The sequence below is a fragment of the Zootermopsis nevadensis genome, unplaced genomic scaffold, assembly GCF_977971745.1.
Source record: "Zootermopsis nevadensis isolate Lab colony 2312 unplaced genomic scaffold, Znev_1.0 Znev_ptg000018l, whole genome shotgun sequence".
NCBI lineage: Eukaryota > Metazoa > Arthropoda > Insecta > Blattodea > Termopsidae > Zootermopsis > Zootermopsis nevadensis.
Window position 1 is genome coordinate 4,016,501 of NW_028259150.1, and position 16,464 is coordinate 4,032,964.

The 16,464-nt window shown below is 38.9% G+C and overlaps 1 protein-coding gene across 5 annotated transcripts in view; it reads left to right on the top strand.

Annotated features, from left to right (window-relative positions):
- The window catches only part of LOC110826492 (castor zinc finger transcription factor), a 270,044-nt gene that overhangs the window by 44,104 nt on the left and 209,476 nt on the right, over positions 1-16,464 (top strand). For 4 of the 5 annotated variants that reach the window (XM_022057194.2, XM_022057197.2, XM_087351137.1 and 1 more), the window contains exon 2: positions 1,014-1,125. The exons of the other annotated variant lie outside the window; for it this stretch is intronic. The gene's annotated coding sequence lies outside the window, so the exon portion shown is untranslated. The remainder of the gene's footprint in view (positions 1-1,013; positions 1,126-16,464) is intronic. 5 annotated transcript variants of the gene reach the window in all.

Here is a 16,464-nt window from a genome sequence, read left to right on the forward strand (position 1 = left end):
ATTATGTTACGCTGCTGCATTTGATCGCTGTGGGAGTAATGTGTGGCTTTGTTTTTCCTAATACGTAGCTAAAGGATAACTATTTCTCGCGTTTTCGTAAAGAATTTACAGAAATACGTCTGACTGACCGACTATCGGTCCGCATTCAACAACACGAGAACTGCATTTCGAATTGTCATAACATTTTAAACTGGGAAGTTTTATTACAATTTGTCGACACACTCCAGTTTTGGTTGAAATCGGGCAACAATAACAGGCATTTTACGCGCGTTTCTGCGTGCGGAAAAGGCCTTCTAATCGCGTGAGGGGGGGGGGGGGAAGCCAGCCAAACGCCAGGAACCCTGACCATGCAACACGTGGACGACGTGACATCTCCCAGCTAGACAGGTGCCAGACTTTTCGTCATGCAAAGGTTATTGACCCCAAACAACTCTGACGTCACCGGTGCCATTTATAAAGGTCAAAGTTCTTGTTTTCTCCTGTCCAGATACACACACGTAGGCTATTTAATGGAGCATACATGAATTACAAATTCAAAGACAGTAAGTAACAGACCTAACGCACCAGAATTGTTTTACATCATGCTTACATTTTCTGACATATATAAGATTACAAGAAAGTCAACATAGTGGAAACTAATTTTTAAAATATTAAAACATTTTTAAAAAGCAAGAGAGACAAAAAAGTAACACAGATGTCGATCGTAGTGAAGTCATTGGATAATCTTGCAAAACAACGCTCGATTTCGTCACGAAATGGGTTTCCAAGAATATTCTCTTGGTGTGCTTGTGTTTTGGCCAACATTGTGGAATTTACAGATGAAACAGGATATTGAAAGTTCTACTTCTTTGGCATTACGAATCAGTGCATAAAAGAGCATAAACGCCAGCGAGCAGGCTAATTCATGTGGTGGCGCGTCCACCTTGTATTCGAGAGGAGATCTTATGTAATTTTATTTGGGTTTCCGATTATTCCAACCGATATTCCACGTGGATTTCCTGGATTTTTTTCAGGAAGTTTCCGGTACTTTGACACAAGCAACGATTTCTGGAAACTGCTGTGCGGTCACTGATGAAGTTGAACACAGCTGTCACTTACCGGTTCCCGGTTGGACCTGCTGTTTTGGTGAGTTTATTTTATAGTGTTCTTGTGGTGATACTTTTCTCCTATCGGGAAACCTTGTAGCGCTTTGCGGTGAGTCAAGCGGTTCCTCCCGGTGGCCGGGAAGTGACAGCTACGTTGAGCTGCGTCAGTGAACGAACCGTATATTCAGAGTGATAAAGAGATTTGTAGGAATCGGGACGGGAAATGGCCAATGCTACTTAAGTGGTTTTGTACTGGGCAGGAACAATGATGTGGAATGTGCGGATCGAGGCCTCATACTTTCTATTGACGGAACTAAAGTCGCGACAACCATTGCAATGTTTGGGGCGATGGAATTAGGATACGAGCATCTGTCATTCACAGTCAGGATCAAGGACATTTCATTCAGTCCGGAACATGCCGCGCGATTTAACTCATTATTATTAGGTTACACCGATTTAATGATACTGTACAACTTAAGGATGTTATTACTTTTGATTGGATGTAGAAACGATAACTCTTGGCATGTAAGGATTTGGAATAAGCTGGGTGAAGTTGGTCGTGGATGTCGTCCAGGTAGCTGCTATAAGAGTCCCTCCGTTATTTGGGCTGTAGCTGCTGTGAGACTGTAATCTGGCGTGGTTGATATGGTGATTGCGTTGAAGGCAAGTGAGATCACCTTGGTAAGTTCTGTTTACTCCTCTCTGTATGTTAGCAGTTAAGTAGTTACACATTCGCTTGTCCCTACGATTGGTTAGCAGGAAGAGACAATAATCGAATTCCACGTTCCGTAATTTTTATGGAGAGTTTTCATATATGTTGACGTGTGTAACCGATCCATGTCCGAATTGCAAAGCCGGCAAAGAAGTCATCAACCGCCCCTCCCCCTACTCAAGAGATGATTTTATGAGTTATATTATTTCTACGCCTAATTCAGCGCACCTTCCTTACTCATGGCAATCCAGTCCGTAATTTTATTGGTCGTTGGCTAGTTCTAGATATTTAACTTTCCTTCTGCCTTATTGTACATAGGATGAGCCAAAATACCCTTCGAAACTGCACTTTGTTGTCTCTCTCGGCCGATGAATTGTCACGAGACAGTCATTTGAAGCTTCACTAATGAATTCTGTACTGGCGTGGTTGACCGGGCTTAGTAATATCCCGCCCTTCGCCTGAAGAGACTTAATAATACCATTACTACGTTTTAATTTGCTAAGTTGCACCACATTGTTTCTATAGGCTATAAGCATTTACGTTTGTAGACTGGTTTCTGAAGAGATGAACTTTTAAATTAACGAGAAATGTTTAAACTTTCGATCGTATTTGATATTCCTTGAACGACACTGTAATATTTTATATCACGTTAACCCAGTATTTTCATAGTTTATTAGATATGCCCATGCATTTCCCATGAAACACTTGTTTCAATAAAAAAAGAAACACGTGAAATTCCGTTAGTTTGATCCATAAGAATAGCCACCTGTAATAACATATTTACTGCAATTAATCGCTTTGCTAATAGTCGACGTCATTATTCTACTTGTTCTGCAATTGGTTTTCAATTGCAGTTGCTTTAATGGCCAAAGTAGGCTGATTTTGCCTAAACTTTTATCTCGTCTTCCTACTCATCGTCACGTGACTGATTCTGCGCAACTTTTCAAGTTTTAGTGGCGGATATAACGAATATTTTCGTTTCCGGGACGCTTTGTTGAGAGGCCTGTTCCTTTACATAAGTTTATTCAGTCTCGCAACTGGGCCGTTCAGGAAATGGCGCCCAACGTAGTTAGAAAAGGCACACATTTCTTTGTTATGATCTGTTCACAAGACAGTGTATCACCTCTTAACTCAGTGCAGACATAAGATGAACTTGAAACGTTTTGGATTTGCATCTGAGGTGAAAGACGAGGGCAACCATTTCTAGAAAAGCCAATCGCATGTCGTGATTAGACCACAAACTTAAGTAGGATTAAACAAACTGGAAAATTTTTACTTTCCGAGTAACAAAAATTATGCAGCTGTCATGTTTAACCAAAAAATTCCTTAGTCTCATACCACTAAGCCTGCATCCTATTGTGTTAAACAGATGTTGTCTCGTATGTTCTGGATGTGACGAATGTGGTGTGAAATATTCTTCGAAATTAAATGTATGCCTTCACGCCAAAAAACGGGAACGTTCAGAATGAACGAAGTGGTAGAATATTTGCCAGGGAAATCAGGATAATCCTTATAAAAGTTACTGTAGCTGACATTTGCCAGTCGTAGTTTCCTCGTAAAAGAACTGGAACTGCCCGGTCTTAGTAAGGCCAACCGCACAACCTTGACTGTCCAAAATCAAGTGTTTATAAATATAAGCATTTTACGTTGGTATTTGAAGGATTTAAATAAACTAGCTCGAAGACTAACGGTATCGAGAATACATAAGGAGAAATGTGGCAGGGGCAAGAATTGTTTGATCTTATTTTGTGCAGCACTAATTTAAATACTGTTCTAGACGAAATGCATTGACGGAAAGAGTGGTTGTTTATTTATATATTCATCTGCCACATAAGTTAACAGTGGTGATCGATGTTTATAATGGAGCTGTCACTAAGACTCGTCCCACTCTTCAGGTCAGCGTCAAATACTTTCGATGCTTGGCCTAATTCGCGTACGTGAATTAGAGAAACCTGCAAAGAACTTTGTACCGGTAGTGTATTGTAACCTTAACAAGTGTTTGCCTTACCATGTTGATGCTTCTCAGTAAATTGAGGAGTAGTAGCATGATGCATTTGCAGGCATGTTCATAATCTCACAAATGTTCAAGTACACGACTAATATTATTGGAGTTGTCATAAAGCAAAGAAGTAAAATGTTCTTTCTCACATTTATGATGTATTTGTTTACTTGAAGTACCGTCCTAAAAGTGTGCGCTTAAATAAGTAAAATCTTTATTGGCAGTCTTTGGTAAACTTACATAATTGAGCTTGTGCACATAATATAACGCTCAGTCTATGTTCTGAGGGATCGGTGTGTTTGGACTGTAACAATTCTAATTTTTGTGATGCATGTATCGTTTAGTCTTCATCCTACACATTTTCAGCAACGAAATCGTCCAAGAGGTATATATTTTCGTAGGTATGTCATCGTACTTTTTATAAGCGTCCATGTAATGAGTAGGACTAATCGTTTATTTTATTTTGCATGTATGTATTGCTGATGGTAAGAAATTTAACAAATATAGGTCCATTGGTTCAGTGGCTTCTCATGGTGTTTGTTTCGTATCGAGATTTGTGAGCATTTGTTAATTATTTCAGAAGTAAGAAGTGGATGGCCGAACATACATAAACTTATTAACGTAATGATAGTGTAAACCTAATTCAAATCCGAGAAAACATATTTTTACTGACGAACGTAATATTATCAGCATGAAAGTCGTGCTGTAAAGTAGAAGTTTATTTGAACTTTATCACGTAATGTGACGTTAGATTCTTAAGACTGCCTTTGGAAAAGATATGTCACATTAAAGGAAATGCTACCAATACTTTTTCAGTACCTCACACTGTGTAACATCGAATGAGAGGGTGATAGTGAATAATGAATTGGAAAGAAGCTGTCTCTAGTATTCTAGTGGATACAAGGAAGGAATGGAATCGCAAAGCGTGTGGCAAAGCGCTGTCGTGATACGCACGTGAAGTGAATGAATAAATCCGTGGACTGGACGAAGTTGCAAGATTTTTTCTCCCGAAGTATCAGTTGACGAGTGAAACTGGTTCATATGTGTGTTACCGTCCACCAGGGTGTCGGCCACCTGCATGTTCCTGATGTTTAACTTCGCACTTCATGTCATACAGCGATCAGGAAATGTTACATACGTTGGGAAGTGTAGGTATCCGCTTTCATTCTCTAGCGGATTACCGTAAGTCACTTCTGATCTTTGCCAGCCATAATTCATATTCCTGTGTCACTCGACGCTGTACATTCTCTTAAGTTGATACAGTGTCTGTAAATAACACAGGAATCTATCTCAATGACGACCCGATCTTCGCTCTATGCTACTGGTGGCCACCAGTATCGACTGTCTTTACTCGTGTCTGCCACGGCTCTTCTCGCCCGAACCATGTTTCCTACATTGGAAACAGAAGGTCGCAGCGATTGGCTTAACACTGCCGGTGCTCATCCAGGGCGGCTCGGTTTCGATTATCTGCCCGGAGCCTGGCTGTTCTGATGTTTCGTAACTGTTTCAGTCCCTCTAGAGGAAAAATTTGGTTAATTACAGTCCACGACTGTAATCTAGAGACTTGCGAGGAGAGGAAGTGGGGTGAAGGAGGAAATCTCAGGATTACAGTCGTGGACTGTACTTATCATTTACTAAAATCTTCTCGGGCAATCAGCCGCGTTAGCTGGTTACCGTAGTAAACCGACGTTTCGGGAACAAACTCTGTCCTCACTTGCAGGGTTCTGATGTGACTGGATCCTTGAAGTCGTTAAGTTTCTCACGGTATCCAATGTATGGATAGTTAATCTAAGACCTACAGCTGTCTATCTCGAAGTGACTACATGTCCTGCTCCTTCAAGCTGCATAGGTACAACAAATGGATCTTAACTTAGATTGCAGCTGCGTAGGCCAATGAAACAGTTGAATCTGCAAGGGTTGTGGGATTAATTATTTTCCCTTATCTTTAATTCTTGCGTGCAGTTCACTCGTACTGCTTACCATTTTGCTTGGTGCGATGATGTTTTTGATACGTACTAAAGTCTACATAAATCAATCCAGCTTTTCATAACACGTGTTTGTTATTTCCTGTTCTACATCTTTTTTATACAAGTGTACTCTTATGTTGCACGTCAGACTCCAATAAAACGACATTAAAAGTAACTTACGTTTAATTATATCAAAATCAGACCCAATGCTTGAGGTTATATGCAGTTTAATTGCTTACTTAGTACTCCGTGCAAAAGTGACTCAAATTGATTGCCTGCCTGTGGCTGTTGGTCCAAAGTGTTACTGGGAGTAGTGGCATCACACATAAGGCTCTTGTAAAAACAGAATGCGCACGTGAGTATTTGTGTCAAAGCGACACAAATTGGCATAGGTCTACTTCCCTGAGGCCCTCGCTGTCAAGTGTTACTGGCAGTAATGACGTCACAACCTTAGGCTGTTGTAAAAATGACAATCTTTTTTATGATACAAGTATTATTAGTAGAGAATACAAATGTAGGTGGTTTACACATTTTTGAGCTACATTAGCCGTACGAATTCATGATGACGTATGAAATATGCTACGGTGGAGGGTTTTTTGTTTTAATAAATATTTCTCGAAGACAAACGAATTCTGTATAAGATTTGAGGTTTCCACAGCGGTGAGTATGAAGATTTCTGTCTTCTGGGTTGTTGCGCGTTGGTAGATGTTTACCAACGTTTCAGAGGTCATACTGCCTCCGTCATCAGGGCGATCGCCCTGATGACGACCTCTGAAACGTTGATTAACATCGACCAGTCTACACAGTGCAATAACCCAGAAGACAGAAATCTTCAAACGAATTCTGAATTGTGTTGATCAGTTGCTTCTTTGTACGACTGTCGAGAGTTGTGAAATAATATACAGCGTGTTCTGTTTGGAAGTACTTTTGTCTCCATTCTATAAATGTAATTACAATGTAAGAAATTATAATTTTACCTGATGTTTGTTTGTTTGAAACAGTCTCACGCTCTAAGGGAAGAATGTGGATGAAGGGTGGTTGAAAACAGGATAATGATGAGAATACTTTAACCTAACAGGAAGTAACAGAAGGCTGAAGGAGCTCTATAATTCGTGTTTTTCGCCACATATTATTTAAGTGACTTAAGTAAGGAGGATAAAATGTGCAGGGCATTTAGCACTTACGGGAGAGACGAGAAATGTATACAAACGTGAAGGGAAGAACCATTTCGGGTTTATCTGAGGATAACGTTTAGTGTCGGACTGTTGAATTGTCGGGCTGTAATGAAACTTCTGGTTCGGTATGAGGTGGGGAGTTTCGTGACTGAGTCCATAATATTTCTGACACATTTTTGGCAACTAGAATATATATATTCACAAGAATGTCATGATGAAAAGTTGTTTAAGTTTGGTCTGTTATAGCAATGGAATGGGCGTTATCGTTTTAAGCAGTGTAAAATTGGCTCTAGAGCAACACACGTGACTTGTATATTGTAGACCCTGGGTTCCTAATCTTGGTCCTGTCATCCTGAAGTTATTTGCTTACATGGATTTTTCCAGGCAGACATTATGATAATCCCTGTAGTGCATTTTGATTGCATTCTGTATGCAGGACATATGTTAATAAAATGTCTTGTGTCAAAAGTGTTGGAATTGACGCAGTGACCTCGATATCTGTAAGCAAGGCAGAGGGAAGGAATCGACGACTGCAGTTCATCTGTCTCACGTAACGGATATTGCTTTCGCCAACCGGTTTGAACAACTCATTTCGAGCACGGTTTGGCGCTCATCCGTTCATATGCCTGCCTGCATCTGCCCTCGAAATTTCGATGGGTGGTCTACAGTTAAAGTAATGCGTAGAATCCCACCGTTTTCTGAGTAACACTTTAAAGCAACGTGGTAACTAAGTATGCAACTTGCTTGTAACATTCTGTGCTTCTACGTTTCCCCCACAGGTTGTATTTATGGGTTTTGTATGATTCTCGGAATAAACAGCATTATTTTCCCGCATTAACCAATTAATCTTTGTAATGGAAACTGGGCGTGTTTTCTATGACGCAAGAAATGAATTTGTGAATATTTTTAAATAGATGAATTTTTTGCTTCAAAGAATTAAATCTGTTGATCTATTTCTACGAACCAATTAAGGTTGTTGGAACGTCAACATTTTAATATAATATGTTTCCTTCTTCAGGTGCGTGGATTAAGCCTTCAAAACATGTTCTACTATCAGGGAAAATCATTTCTAACGGATTAGCACATTTTCTTTTGTGCCTACTAGGTCCCCCTTTTCCTCTTGATTTGTAGTGTAATGAGTACTCAGTTTTCACAGCCATGTGTCAAAATGTTATTAAATTTGATATGAGATTTTTCTAATCTGAGAAAGTTAATGTAGTTGTGAAGTGTGTTTATTATTCTTCGTTTATTTATTGAACAACGGTTGTTCATCTGTATATTTTACAGGCATATCGCGTCTTATGGAAAGATGGATGATGAGAGAAGTGAATTAAAAAGCTATGAAAGGAAAGCCATGGATTATGTCGGTGGGTTTTCCTAGAAATTTCTTTTAGTGACCGAATGAAGTCACCAGATGCAAACGCTGGAAAATGTGCAGGCTGAGATTTGCAAGATGAATATGGGTTTAAAGCAGTATTATGTTGGCATTTAATTAGTTGTACGACTTCATTTATTAAAACAAAGAGAACTGTCGGAAATTTTCAAATGATACTGTATTACTTTGATTGTTAAGGATATTCTTAATCTCGCTCTATCAATTTCAGAGTGTATGCAGCGTCGGAAATAGTAGCATTAGACGTGGTGATGAGAGGGAATTGTAGGAAGAAGCAGTGTTCTCAGATTAAATTCTCGAGGGAAATTAGTAAGGACCTCGGTGAAGAGAGCATGTCGCCTGCTGCAGTTAGAGCCACCGGCCTCACGATTATGAAACAGAAATTATATGCACTTTGGCAATAAAAGCATGGTGTACAAATAGCGCATAAAAACTTTCAAGCAGATATGTTTTTGAAGTCTTTCTGCAGTGTAGAATGTGCACATGGAGTCGCAAGTGTGAAACTCTGCGAATTACTTCCTTCACTCCCTTTCTGTTTTTATATGTTCTGGAATTCAGAGTATCTGAATAGGCGCATCTGCTGCTGAATATTATGAGAACTGTTTACCCGTTTGAAATTGCTACAATGTTAAATGCCATTCTTGCATTTAACTGCTAAATCTGGTTAGGCGTAACGTATAGTGTGTCATTTCCTTCTTTATTGGCATTTTTGCTGCAAGCAAATCCCCCCCCCCCCCACTTAAACTTAGCTAATAAATTATAAATTATCTCAAGGTATGACTGTATATTTAGCGCAAATAAAGTAATATAAACATTAAATTCGCAACGCAAATGATCTCTCATATAGTAACAAAAAGTAACTTAACACCACGGCATCTGACTATACGCTAAAGCTTCCCAAGATAAGTGATGGGATGGGATTGGATTGGATGCGTCGCAAACTTAGATCCCTTGTTGCTTAATAAGTCACAGCGCTTGGAATCATTTGTCACGTTTTCAGTTACAGTATACAAACCAAACAGGAGAACTGAACGTGCATGTGGATGTGTGGACATTAGCAGGGCTTGCCTGGCTACTTGCTAACTCTAACTTAGCAACTGCTGGTACGGTGTTTGTTAGATCATCAGAGTCGTTTGAATGTTAACTCATATGTTTGCATGGAAAATCCTTTGTGGTATTTTTCAACTCTTTCAGTTGTTGTAAAGCTGCAATATTAGTTCACAGTATTAATTGTGATAGGTTTTGTCATTTACATTGCATTCTCCTTAATTTTTGTCCTAAAAGAGATGCTGCATCTGACTTTAGCACTGTAAACATATCGTCTTGGGTGGCATATTATATAAACTGTTCTGATTCAAAGGATTGTGTTTAAAATTATTCTTTTTTCTTTGTTGTAATCTTTCGCTTTATCGCCATAAAATGAGTAAACGTACGGGACAATTGAGAGTCGTAGTTTAGTGGTTAGCTCTCCTGTTTCTTTTTCGGGGGGGGGGGGGGTACCGGGTTAAAATATCGGCCCGAAGATTGGCTACCTTTGAAGGTTTTCGCTGTTTTCCTCAGTCACCCCAGTAAAATTGTGGCGAAATTTCTTAAATTAGGCCACGACCGTTTCCTTCCACGCCATTGCAATTCATTATTTACAATCATCGTCTCTTTCTGCGCTATGCTGAAAAATCATCGTTTAATGAAGTGTAAATAAATGTGGGACGGGCAGGAATGTGTGATCTGATAGCTCGTCAAGCTCCAGCGCCTGTAGAAGACACAGCAACAGGAAACACATGACAACTGACAACACATTTTAAATGTTTAGCATCCATTTACTTATTTGTTATCACAATGGTTAAGGAAACAACAATTAAAATAAAATTTGAAGTCGTATCTTTTGCTTCAAATTTCCTGTCGAGTGGGCGATGCTATTATCAGTGTTTGGTTTCGAAGGGATACGAAATAATGTTAAGTACATAATAAAAGGAAAAGGAAAAGACACATTTTGATATTTTTAAGTGGCATATCACAATTGTAACACCAGTTCCTGTGGACTGCATTTCCTGCATTAAGCTTAGAATACTGTTGAGGCTGCAGTGATAACCAAGTTATTTCCAAGTTAGCAACGAATGTTTCTGCAGATCACAAGGAGTAATACATTACAAGGCTCTGCCCGCTGTAAATATTACTTAGTGAGGAGTAAAGTTATCTTTATGTGTTGAACCTGTAAAGGACTGGAGCGAGTTACAAGGTAGGCATATTTTACGGAAATAAAACTCTTTGGATGGTTAGTCCCTTACTCAATATTCATTCAAGTCGATCCTTGTGTTGCTATCGGGTGAGACCATGTCTTTGTGGAAATGGGCCTCTAACAGGTTTCTACACGCCCTTTATACGCGTCTGTGTTTATCTCTTATCCGTGCCGTTAAAGAATCTTATTGTCGAAAATTGTGGTGGGGAACTTAATGGCATACCCACGCGATAGGAAGATAATATTGATACTTTTTTAATGAAAAATGTACATGTGAAAGTGGGTGGAGTAAGTCAGATTTGTGTCCAAGAATGACAGGATTCGGAATTCGCGATGTTGAACCTCCAGATGTCCCTGATATTAACAAGTTATGACAAACTTGAGACACCAGGCACATGACGAACGAGTTCTTGCGTTGTTGATTTCAAGTCTCAGTCAATTTACCGTATTCTGTAAGCAGCGTGTTCTTAATTAAAGTTCTGTATGTCACACTGTCCTCTTTGAAAGCTTCTGAATTAATTGGCTGCCACTAAACTCGTCATAAACATTATGGTTTCCGAGGATTGCACATTTGTATGTAATTGCCCATATTCTAAGATCCAGCATGGATGTGGAAAACGTTTGTATATATCTGTAACCCAGCAGACCAACACTGACATGAATGGATTGTCCTTAACGCATGGTACAACCATGTTGTGGTACACGTAGTGCGAGATGTACCACAGTCAGTATGAAAATGTGATTCTTTTGCATGTGCCACAGACATAGAAATGGTACAGATTATATTTTTGCAAGTTTATTACCAGACTCAGTAATGTATCTGATCTTACCAACTATCTAAACGTTATTCATACCTTATTAATAAGTAAGGTTAGGTACATTTTCAAAGTTATTACCTTGTAACAAGAAATAATTATTTAAAAACTAAAGCGCGTTGGAATTCAAGTAGGCTGGTTTTCCGGGCTTTGCGTTGCACGAAATTGTCAGTAGAACATATTTCAGCGTGTCTGATACTTTCTTTAGTTGACAGTGGCCCTGTATTATACGCGTGTTTGGTTTATTCAAAATATCAAGTGGGTTTAGCCAGTTTTAATTTACATCAATCTCTTTAAAGATTCTCAAGGTCATAACCCTAACTCTTCTGGGATAAATATAAACGAAGACGAAATAGACATTTATATTAAGGTAGACGTAATAATTAAAACACACTTAAAATCCTATTCGATCTAAATAAAATAGCAGGCACCTGAAGGTAGTATGGAATTGTGAACCAGCAGGATGCAACGTAAGGAGGGAAGGAGACACTGGGAATAGGATTTTCAGGCTGGAGCAGACATGCGGGCCAAGGGTGCCTAGTCTGTGCTGGAAGTCCGATAGACCTGTAGAAGTAGAAGCAAGCTTACTCACACGAACAAGAGCTTCGTTTTGGGATACGTAAAGGAATACTATATTCTGGTGTTTTGCAGACTGCTGTCTTCTGGATTGTTGCGCCATGTAGTCTGATAGAAGTTTAGTCGTTTCGCAGATGTTTCTGCCTTTATCACCAGGGATAACCTAACGTCACTGATGATGAGTGCATCAAACGCCTTCGAAACGACGGTACACTACCAGACCACACGGCGCAACAATCAGAAGACAGCCATAGTCATACTCCCCGCCATTAGAACTTCACACCTCACCTGCTGATATTTTGGCTTATTTGTTTAATTTCAATAGCCCAGATTATAGGCAAATCGAGCTTTGAAGGATATTAGTTTGTTTAACTTAAAGCCTTTAGTTGAAGTCAATGATTATTGATGATACTATTAACCGTATTAATGAGATCGATGTTAATAAAATAGTTTTTTTAGGTGTTTAGTGAACACTGAATTAGAAAGGATGTGGAAGGAAGCGGTCGTGGCATAATTTAAGATACTATCTCGGAATTTACCTGAGGGGACTGAAGACAACCACGAAAATCCGGTCAGACCGTCTCCGGAATGAGATTTTAGCCCGGGACCTTTTGTTTGTTAGGCAGGAGTGCTAAGCACTCAAACCTGATGTTTGGTGGAATGTGGAATTGTTGTCACGAGAAGTTCCGTGGATGAAAGTTGAAATATGAAGAAGCTTTTAAAAAACTGCATCAGACAATTAGCTCTCCCACGAGTCTGCAAAAATGTCAGCTGTGAACCAGAAGAAGGAAGAACCTTTGATTGCCCTCATGAAAAATGGTCGCAAGAGCTGAGCCGGAACGGAAACAGACCTAATCAATGAAGCAGGTGAATTTTTCGATGATACTGCAAGGGTCGATGGAGAACCTGCTGTCTCCAGTTTCTTGCACAATCGCTTGTTCCTCCGTTTGAATGACACAGACTTGCTATACACTGGTATAAGGGCCCATACAATGGATCAACTATCACTGAATGTTACGAAATCGGATGTTCATTACGAAACATCCAACCTGCAAGATATGAATTAAGTTTACAGCATGTATTGAATTTCTTACTAACATATTATTTGGAATTTGTTTCACGTAAAAACAGATACAAAGTTGAAACCACCTCATAATGATAGAACATTTGTGTAGCTAGATGGAGAGAATATATGGAAGGCTTCAAAGAAGGAATAATATTCTAGTTAATTCGTACTTTCCAAAATACATAAGCCACATACTGCATGCCTTCTTGAAATTTTACGACTTCCGTGCGTGATACGGTTATTACTATCAATATGTCCGATTAATTAGTTTATTACGTACTCTCCGAATATTTTTGTCTAATTGAGAAATTACGCCTTTAACACTTCAACAACAGAATACACGCCTGTATTTGAGATAATGCGTGCATTTTCTCTGTTTATAGTAGATTTTGTAGACTTGCTATTGTTTGCTCTAATAATCGTAATTTATAACTTTACTACTGGTTTTAATGTCGGTAAATCTTTTGTTTCGTAACTGTGATGTACCCTCAGTCAACATCTCCTAGTTTCACTTTTCAAATTGCTTATTGTCCATTTCATTTTTAACTAAATTACGAATTTATACTTTCATGAATTCATACGAATTATTTGGTGAACGTTAAACTTACATACGTGAAAGTGTTAACCCAATGACTTTGTCATTGTAGCTTTTCCAAGGTGGATGACCCCACCTTCTAACAGGTGCCTGTGTGTTTTGCCTTCCTCTTTTTACAAATATTTTAATGTTATTTAATACAGCAACTTTTAAGATATTATGATTCTGTTAGACCTAAATCAACATGCATAAGGCCTCAAAGTTAATTAATGTAATTTGCACTATCATCGTTATAATCAGATACACTATCTTACAAGACTAGTGTGGAAGTTCCATTTTGAAGTTCAGGAAGCTGATAAAGAGTGTCGCATTTGTGTGTCCGCATATTTAATCTTCTAAACATGTCAATAGATAAATATTAAATTCTGTATTGTAAAACTTGTCGGATGAACTTCATTCTGTTTTTTTTTCCGGTCTAGTGAAGCTCACATCAAATTCGAAACGGTTTGTCGTTCAAAACACATGAAGTGACGTGAAACAAGCTTTTTTATTTGATACGTATTAAATAAAATTTATAGGAAAAATTTTGTGGCCTTGCAGCTTCGCAGTATATATTTATCTAAATTAAATTAGCATAAAGATAAGTGAGGTGTAAATCTGGAAAGAGCTTCTTCGAAAAATATTTGCTCTCCATTCAAATGCATCTTTGAAGATTTATGATAATTGTTGACTTCTTACTCAGCGTTAAAGTTTCAGGTCTCACGGCGGTGAGCTCGAAGATGGTTGTCTTTGGGTTGTAGAGCCGTGTAGTCTGGTAGTTTATCAGCCTTTCAGAGGTATTTGCTGCCTCCATCATCAGACCGCCCTGGTTAAGGCAAAAGGACCTCTGAAACGTCGGTGAACTTCTTACACGGCGCTACAACCCAGAACAACGAACATCAGCTGAGGTATTTTAATATACACCACTTCAGGAGTTTGCTTTATTGCCTTTTTTGTCATCATATTGAGAGATACTGTGAATGTTTTTATTAATAGAGTCACTACTCATGATTGAACCCATGCCCTTGTATATAAAGCCAATCAGTCGCTGAAGAGCGGAGTACAGCCAACTTTACCTGTATCAAGTAGGCATACGTCATCTCAGACAATGGCTAATGTCCAACACAATTGCGGTGTGGTAATTTAGGTGTTACAAATTTACTCCTTGTAGAAAGGCTCCCAAGAAGAGCCTCTCTGGCCTGACATATATTACTGTTTATTTTTTCCCCCATGTGGAACAAACAGCAACAAAATATAAACGTTTGTTTATTGACTGCACATCAAATTGAAATAACGTCAACTGATTAAACCTTGAGGCGGCAAGAATAGCTGGAATCGCTTAGCTTGTAATAAAATCAAATAATTAGAATTGGTTCGTTAAACAAGACCATGGCATTTCAAGGAGATTGAACTGACTTGTTCACTTATATCAAAACATTGTAGAATGTTATAGCTTTCATTTGCATATCAGATGTGCTGTCAGAAACTTGAGATTATGAAAAAGTATAACTGTAGGGATTGTAGCATGGGATATGTTTCTACGAAAGAAAAGAAAGATAAATTTGGCATCATTCCACACGGAAATGGTTTGTGTTATATCGTGCTGCAGGGTACAGATGTATAATGCAGTCAAGACTAAACGCGAGATAGGACAAACGGACGTAGTTTCATTAAATCCAATTTCGTTTCATCTGCTTGATCGTCTTAAGCTGCGTTGTCGTTGGATGTCGTTTGGCTTGGCGTCCACTGGTTCCATTTCTTCTCTTGACTTACGGCAGAGTTCGCGTTGATTCTAAATCGTGCGGTTTCTTTTCAATTCTTTATATACGTTTAATGATAACAAAGCCATTATTGACTCTGTACAGATATTGATCCAATCCAGGAAACCCTGGCGCCGTCTTCTCTCGAAAATGCAGACTTTGGCTATAGGATAATTCCTTTTTGTTTTTTTACGTTTCAGCTAACTGCACACAAGTGTTGCAAAACTGTACACATAATTTAACCTGCTTTGTTTGAGTGTGAAACCTAGTTTCTGGTTCTGAAAGGAAGTGTTTCGATTCATGTTAGAGATCAAAACAGCTGTGTAAGTAATTTGAAACCAGGAGAAGTGAGGTAAGAAAGAGCTGAAGGAAGTTACTTATTATGGAACTGCGTAATTTGTACTCAACCCAGTATCACGAGTTAAAATGAAGAAAGATGAGAGAAATAAGAGACGATTACAGAATTTTGTTCTGAAAATCTCGAGGGAAGAGACCCATTCGGAAACGCAGGTTATGTTGGGGGACGGTAGAAATTGAAATGGATCTCTGACAAATAATATGCAAAATCTTTGAGAATAATTTTACACCTGAGTAGACAAAACGAAGTATTCGGTATGCTAAAGAGTTAAAACCGCCGGTTTATCATATCCACTGAACAGCAGCAGAGTCTTGACATTCATCTGCTATTTGCCTCGTGCGTCACACGCCGCCGCCCTCCTCATCGAGACGCTTCGCACTTCGTTTTACAGATAAATAAATATTCGGAAGTAGCAGCGGGGAACCAACGTCTCCTTCTTTCAGGATGTTTTGACGTTCGTTTCTCTAAGCAGGCTTCATGCGTTGGCTCATAAAAATATTAAAAGTTAGTCAAGCAAATATAGAAATAAGAAAAGAAAAGAGACCGGCTTGTTTCTTGTGGAAAGTTTGTTTGCTGGTGTTTCTGTTTGATGGGCATTGTAAAACAATGTGGAAGAAGAGAGTTTATCTTGAGTATAAGGTAGGATGCTACTTACTGCTATCTTATTTGTACTCCTACCCGCGGAACGACTTCCAACAGAATCTGGAAGAACTCTAAATACCGTTATTACAGCACGATTAAACGAGAT